This window comes from Mus caroli, unplaced genomic scaffold (assembly GCF_978045245.1).
Source record: "Mus caroli unplaced genomic scaffold, Mus_caroli_1 scaffold_2, whole genome shotgun sequence".
Taxonomy (NCBI): domain Eukaryota; kingdom Metazoa; phylum Chordata; class Mammalia; order Rodentia; family Muridae; genus Mus; species Mus caroli.
This window is the reverse complement of record NW_028227257.1, coordinates 33,321,595-33,328,828: the sequence shown is the minus strand read 5'-3', so window position 1 is coordinate 33,328,828 and position 7,234 is coordinate 33,321,595. Positions and strand designations below refer to the sequence as shown.

The window sequence follows — 7,234 nt, the reverse complement described above, 5'->3', positions numbered from 1 at the left end:
ACTGTGTGAGAATGACACAAGACCATGAGGTAAAAGGGTAAATGTACACGTGATTACCTCTCCTTATGGTATATGCAATTAAAAAAAAACAACTTAGATTTAGGGGTTTTTTTTAATGTGTATGAGTGGTGTGTGTGTGTGTGTGTGTGTGTGTGTGTGTGTGTGTGTGTGTGTGTGTGTTTGAATACATGTGCCTTTGCATGCCTGATACCTTTGGGGTCAGAAGAGGGGTTCTGATTCCCTGGAACTGGAATTCCTGATAGTTGTGAGCCACTATGTGGATTTTGGGAACTGAAACTGGGTCCTCTACAAGAGCAAGAAATGCTTTTAACTGGTGGTCCACATCTCTCTAGCCCCAGGGCTATACCATTTTGTAGTTCACCAGCAATGTCTGAAAGCACCAGTTACATTGGGAAACAAATGTTCAATATTGGTCAAAGAACATGTCATTATACTTGTCCATGGCGGCTAGTCTAGCACCATGCTGCCAGGGAGAGGAAGTGGGAGGATTGTGCAAATGCTAGAGCAGAAAGCTATCTTTGGAATGGCTTAGCTCATGGCTCTAAGCCTTGACGCTCTGGAAACTACCCTGTACAGAGAGACTGGCAAAGAAAAAGGAAAAAAAGAAGAGACACAGTAAGAGGCCCTACATAGACCCCTGATGGACATTTGCTTAAAGTATGGCTTTGGCCTTGTAAGTGTGTATTCAGGATCAATGTGTAGGCAGCCAAACAGAGAATAACACAGCACAGCACAGTATCAACTGTTGTATTGTATGTATCTATATACAGTGTCCAACTTCAGAACTCAGTGAAGAAGCCATGGAACTGAAGAATCATCATGAGCCATGCGGTGATAAGATTTGGACTGGACCCATTTGGATGAATATTCATTCATCCTAGATTCTGAGCTGAGGCAACCCAATACTTGGGAGAAATCTAGTGGTTATTGACTGTAATATCCTATAATACCAACAGCTGTTCCCCAAGTAGATGTTCAGGTGTTTGGCTCATCTCTTCACTGGTGTGCATGTGTGTGTGTGTTTATGTGTTGTATGTGTGTGTATGTGCATGTGTGTGTTAATGTTCTTGATAGAGGTCTTCTTTCTCCAAATCACAGCCAGAGCTCTCCTGGATCCACATAGAAAAGGAAAGCAGAGGAGGTTTCAGCTCACTTTATGTCAATGTGACTTAATGTCACACGCATCCTGTGGAGAAGAATCTCCATTTGAATTGGGTAGTCTGACCTCTTTTTCCTTTGCTAATTGCCAGTATTAAATGTTTCTCTTCGACAATGAATTTCTGATAAAACATCTGTTCCCATTCAGGGAACTATTGAGAGTCATAAATTCCACAGTCTCTGCAGATGGGCCAATGATGTGATAAACACGGTTTCACGGCTAGACAGATGGAGGCATTTCTATAGCCACAACCATCTGGGGATGCAGGCTCAGGTCTGGATAGTAGGGCCTGCTTTGGGGGATTTTATAGAAATGACAACAGTAAAAACAGCAGCTCTTCCTCTGCATCCAGCAGCGGTTGTTATTCTTTCTAATGGAGACTGCCCAATTGGCCTACAAAAACAAACCAGATAAAGTCAAGTCTCTCTGCACTGGCTTTGTTATAGCCTCATTGTTGCCTGATTCTTTTATCTATAGGATGTCTGGGTCATGAGGAAGGATGGTGCCATCCTTAGTTTCCTTGTAATATCTACTTGTGCCTCTCCAAAGCCACCCCAAAATAACATACAACTCAAGTGATGTTGGGCCACTTAACATACTGAAAAGGCTCCAGTTGAAGTCCCTTAATCCTTCTTCCAGCCAGATGGCTATCCCTAAGCTCTATCAGTATGGAAATTTTGAATCAGTGTTTATTTAGAGAATTAAGATTATCCCAAGCTAAAAGATGCTTTTCTCTAGATCATTCCAGAGCTAGATATGAACTTCCCTGGTTCCAGGGAACCAGGTTCCACTAGACGTCTGGGCAATGGTAGGCTTACTTATCTTTGGAAACCCAAGGAGAATCAACAAGCCTTTAAAAAGCTTATGGTGGTAAATGCCTTTGTCCAGAACTAGGTGGATGTACTCTGCCTAGCTGATGAGGTGTCTCAGGGAAGTTTGCTCCTGACTCGGAGTGACAGAGTTACAGATGGTTGTGAGCCACTATGTGGGTTCTGTGAATTTGACCCAGGTTCTGTGAATTTAAGAACAGTTAGCCCTCTTAACCATTGAGCCATGTCTCTAGCTCCTGGAAGGTAAATTCTTTTTTTTTATTAGATATTTTCTTCATTTACATTTCAAATACTATCCTGAAAGTCCCCTATACCCTCCCTCTGCCCTGCTCCCCAACTCACCCACTCCCAATTCCTGGCCCTGGCATTCCCCTGTACTGGGGCATATGATCTTCGCAAGACCAAGGGCCTCTCCTCCCATTGATGGCCAACTAGGCCATCCTCTGCTACATATGCAACTAGAGACACAGCTCTGGGGGGTACTGGTTAGTTCATATTGTTCCTTCTATAGGGTTGAAGACCCCTTTAGCTCCTTGGTTACTTTCTCTAGCTCCTTCATTAGGGGCCCTGTGTTCCATCCAATAGATGACTGTGAACATACACTTCTGTATTTGCCAGGCACTGCCATAGCCTCTCAAGAGATAGCTATATCAGAGTCCTGTCAGCTAAATCTTGCTGGCATATGCAATAGTGTCTGGATTTGGTGGTTGTGGAAGGTAAATTCTTGATGGAGCGACAAAATCAAGGGAAATGAGGTTCTTCCTGCTTAGGTGGAGTTCATACAGTGCACTGACCTTGGAAGAGATAAAATTGCCATGTGATTCCTGAAAAAAGGAAGTGTTTGTAAGACTACTGATCCCTTCAGTCCTCTGGAATTATGTGGCTGTGTGACAGTTTCCTTCCTCTGCAAGAAATGCAGAGTTTGAGATGGAGTGTTATCTTTAAAAAACAGGACTAGTCTGTGAAGAGCTGCCCTGTGCCTGCTCTGACCCCCATCAGTGTTCAACAGCTATCTGGCAGTGGAATCCCAGTTTTTAAAGAAGAGAACAAGGAATTTTGTTTGTTTGGGGGTTGAGGTGTTGTGCCCTGCCCCAGCCCCACTAGGTTTCACTATGTAGCCCAGGTAGGCTCAAACTCACAATCTTTGACCTCAGCCTCATAAGAGCTGGGACTGTAGGCCTATACCAATACATCTGTGTAAAACCAGGATTTACTGAGTTTGCTTGTTTTTGCGTGTGTGTGGTGTATGTGCATGTGTATATATGTAGAACGGGGTCTCTCAATAGAACCCAGAGCTTCACAGGTCACCCTATGCAGCTTGCTGGACATTGGGATTACAGGGAGGCCTCCATGCCCACCTGGTATTTACGTGGTGCTGAGGACCTGAATTCCAGCCCTCATGTTCTCTGTGCAAAGGCTTTATTTAAGCCATCTCTATAGTGTCCCTCCACCAAATTAGGCTTTTAGATCCTCAAAGAGTATATCTTCATGAGGTTTAAGCAAGTAAGCCACACTGCTGTGAGGGAATGAGTCTAGGGCAAGGGTGAGGTATTAAGTCATCTCCCCTTCTCTAAGTAGTCAACAAGAGACCCCTCCTCCTGGGCAGAAGTCCCTCCTCCTGGGCAGAAGTCTGCAAAGCCCCCTCCAAAGCCTGCAAAGAGGTCATTTCAAGTCATTTCCCTTCCTAGTGCCAGCTTTTTTTTCTTTTAATATTGATTACTATAAACTAACCTTGCCACTTATGTGTCCTTTCATAAAGAGAACATTCTTGCAGTTCTAACATAAACCCTAAACTTGTTGAACATTCCTATCATAGACAGTCAAGCCAGGCAGTCAAAGCTGCTTCCAAAACAATTCCAATTTCAAATACTCTATTCCTTTGTCTCTGGAAATCATTAAAAGGATCTCAAAATTACCAATATTTTCAACCCAGCTATATAACGGTCACAAACCCAGAGCGTGTCACAATGACTTTATTTAGATATTCCATTGGATCAACAATGAGTCCACTATGGTTTCCGTGAAGTCTGTGCATGCTGGTCCATATGCTTCATCTGCCCCTTCAGTGTTTCAGTGAAGTCTGTGCATGCTGGTCCATATGCTTCATCTGCCCCTTCATTGTTTCATCTTGCATGGATGGGCTTTGTTTTTTTCAGGTGTAAAGACTGTGAACATCTCAGTGACAGAAACGTGGTTCCAGGTGAGTTAATGCCGGCATGCTAAGGATGACAAAACTCCAAGTCAGTTTGTCCACTACTCAAATTTAAGAGACTTTGCAATCTGATTCAATGAGAGGACACCTGGGCTAAGGACATGGCCCAGTGGGTACTGTGCTTTCTTCACAAGCACAAAGAATTCATCTGGGATCCTCAGCATCCAGTTTAAGATGGGTGTGGCAGTGCATTCCTGTACTTCTAACACAAAGGAGGCAGAGTGAGAGAGTGAGTGGATCACTGGGGCCCGCTGGCCAGTCAATCTAACCAGTCTGCCCAATTGATGAGCTCTGGGTTCAAAGAGAAGCCCTGTCGCTAAATAAATAAGTAAATAAGTAAATGAGTAAGTAAGTAAATAAATAAATAAAGGCAGAAAGCAATAGAGGAAGACACCTCAAAATTGACCTCTGGAGAATCTTGAATTTGAAGTGAGTGGATCTAGGTTATATAACAAGACTCTATCACAAGCAAAATCAAAACAAAACAAAACAAAACAAAACAAAACAAAACAAAACAAAACAAAACAAAACAAAACCAGAACTGGAATGTAAAGAATAGAGGATAAAATGATTTCAGAAGGTATGGAATTAAGGAATTGAGCAGGAAGGCAACCCCTCAAAGTGGCAATACTTCAAAAGTGCGTTTTCCCACCTTAGAAGCTGACAGTTAAAAAAAACAAACAAACTAGAACTGCACACAAAGAAGAAATTTGAATCAGTCAAGAAGTTTGCTGCTAGTGCTAGTGCCAGTCATGGCTACACAGGATAACCCCTTCAGGTGGTTGTTGCTGCTTAGATGAACACAAACAAGAAGAACAGTGGGGACTTGTAACTGTGACATTAGGGAGAAGCCAAGGGGCAGGGGCTTTAAACCAGCCACAGGCTAAAAGGCAAACTGATGGCAGTGGATAGCTGTGCCTCCCTGGCCCAAAGCCTAAGAGTAAATTCTTCAATGAATGTGCTTAGCTATCTTCTACATCAAACACTCATCCAAGTGTGAGCTACACTGACCAGTCTTCAGCTGGCTGAGCAGTTAAGCCAACGCTAATGGAATGCAGTTCATTGTTTCCTCCTCAGTTGGTCTGACAAGATGGAGGACAGATTTCAAGTCATCCTGGGCAGAATACAGTTTCATACCAATCTCAATAAGAACCACGCCCAAGACTTGAAGCTTCTTTGTTCTCCTGACTTGATGGCCTTGCCCCTTCTTGCAAGGTGCACTATCTTTTCCCTGTACAGGGGGATCATTACAACCCCATTAACCTGTCTTCAGTGATTCATTTGGTTCTTTCTGTGAGAAGGTCCTCTAGGAGAGGTGTCCCTCACTCGGGTGATTCTCCGGTCACATAACGTTGCTTGTTTTCACACAACGTTGCTTGTTTTAAATGAGGCAACATTACTAAGGAATGCTGGCATCATTTTTTGTATTCAGCCTAAATGCTATCAGTTAGCTGGATGGTTATTTCAAGTCTTGAAGTTGAGGGCAGGTATTTGTTAAAGCCACTCCATCCAGCAGCCTGGGGTTCCCAGCACTTGGAGGCTAAGGTACATGTTTGTTTCTGTGGCTTCCTACTGCAGAACATCCTCTCCAGCTGTTCTGCCACATTTCCCCCTCTATACCAAATCACCTCCCTCCTCTACTCAGAACTCACCAATGATCCCTCACTGTTAATGATTTTATTAGGGTCAGAGCCTGGATTTTGGCAGGCCCAACAAGCCAGGCTCTCTGTTCCCTGTCCTCCAGATACCAATTAAACAGACAAAGGTAATAACAAAAAGCAGAAAAAGGGAGATTTCCCACCACAACGTGTCCACATTGGAATGAGGAATAAAGAGGTCTAATGACCCACAAGTTCAGCTTTCTGTCTACCACTGCACTGCTGTCCCTGCCTTCCACTTACCTTCAGCTGTGAGGCTACTGCCATCCATGTACCAGCTCGAACTCTCAGGCCAAGGCTGATCTGATCCTTCAGATCATTTCAAGTATCAGTTTCTTCTGCCAGAACGTCAGTGCAGTGATGAATAGGTGAAGTCTCGGGCAGTAGGGTAGGGAGATTGAGGACAGCAGGGGGAGCGAAGGTCACTCTTTCAGTCAACAAAAAGCTCTGATAATGTGTCCATCAGTCAGGGGAATGGTTGGATAATGTTTTCAAGAGTGTTAGTCAGCCATCGGTCAGGGGGGCTGAGAGACCACACTTTCTAGGTCATGCGCCAAGTTTTGTCTCAGAGTCAATTTATCTGCATCCTTGACCAGAAGCCACTATGTGCAGACAAGCAGGCCATCTTACAGTCACCAGGTCTAATTTCTTACAAGTATGCCACAGGTCTTTTCCAGGGCCCCAATCTCTGAGTAAGAACCTCTTTGGCAATACCTTTGTTCTCAGTCACATCTAAGAGGCCCAAAGCTGGGGACGACATTAGGGCAGTCTTAATGGCATAGGGCTGTTTATTTCTTTAATTCAGCAAAACCTGGAATCCACAGTCTGCAAAAGCCCGCACTGCCCAGGAACTTTTCTAACTTGTTTTGCACTGGTCGGTGGGGAAATATGAAGCACAGTCTCTTTTCTAGCTGCTTCAACAGGTAGGCCACTGGCCTCTTCCAAGGACTTGGCTTCTGTGTTAGCACCCCTTTTTTCTTTACAGTAAACACATTGATCTTTAGCCAAAAGCTTTCCGTAGTTGCCAGGTACTATCTAAGTTTGCTAGTTTTCCTGACTCTTGTGGCCAGCATTTCATTTAAGTTTTTCTCTTGTCTCTTATCTCTTTTTAATTTCCTGGCCTCCTGTTTCTTACAGATCATTTCTAAGTGCTAGCATTATCAGCATGTGCCAAATTCTCAGGTTCTAGTCTTTGTTATTTACCTCTCTTTGCTCCTGTTTCCTAACTGTAATGGAGATCTCATATAATGTTCTCTCTCTATATATATATATATCTTTTTGTTCCTCCTTCTTGACTTTGCTTCCTTTGGATGTTATCTAATTATCACATCTATATCCTGTTACTTATCTTCTC

The 7,234-nt window shown here is 43.5% G+C and overlaps 1 long non-coding RNA gene across 1 annotated transcript; it reads right to left on the bottom strand.

The window, feature by feature from the left end:
• Positions 1-3,965: 3,965 nt before the first annotated feature.
• Positions 3,966-6,277, bottom strand: LOC110290432 (uncharacterized). Its single transcript, XR_002377437.2, has 2 exons — positions 6,124-6,277; positions 3,966-4,229 (listed from the first exon to the last, which is right to left on the bottom strand). It is a non-coding gene; the product is annotated as an uncharacterized LOC110290432 (long non-coding RNA).
• Between the last annotated feature and the right edge of the window lie 957 nt (positions 6,278-7,234).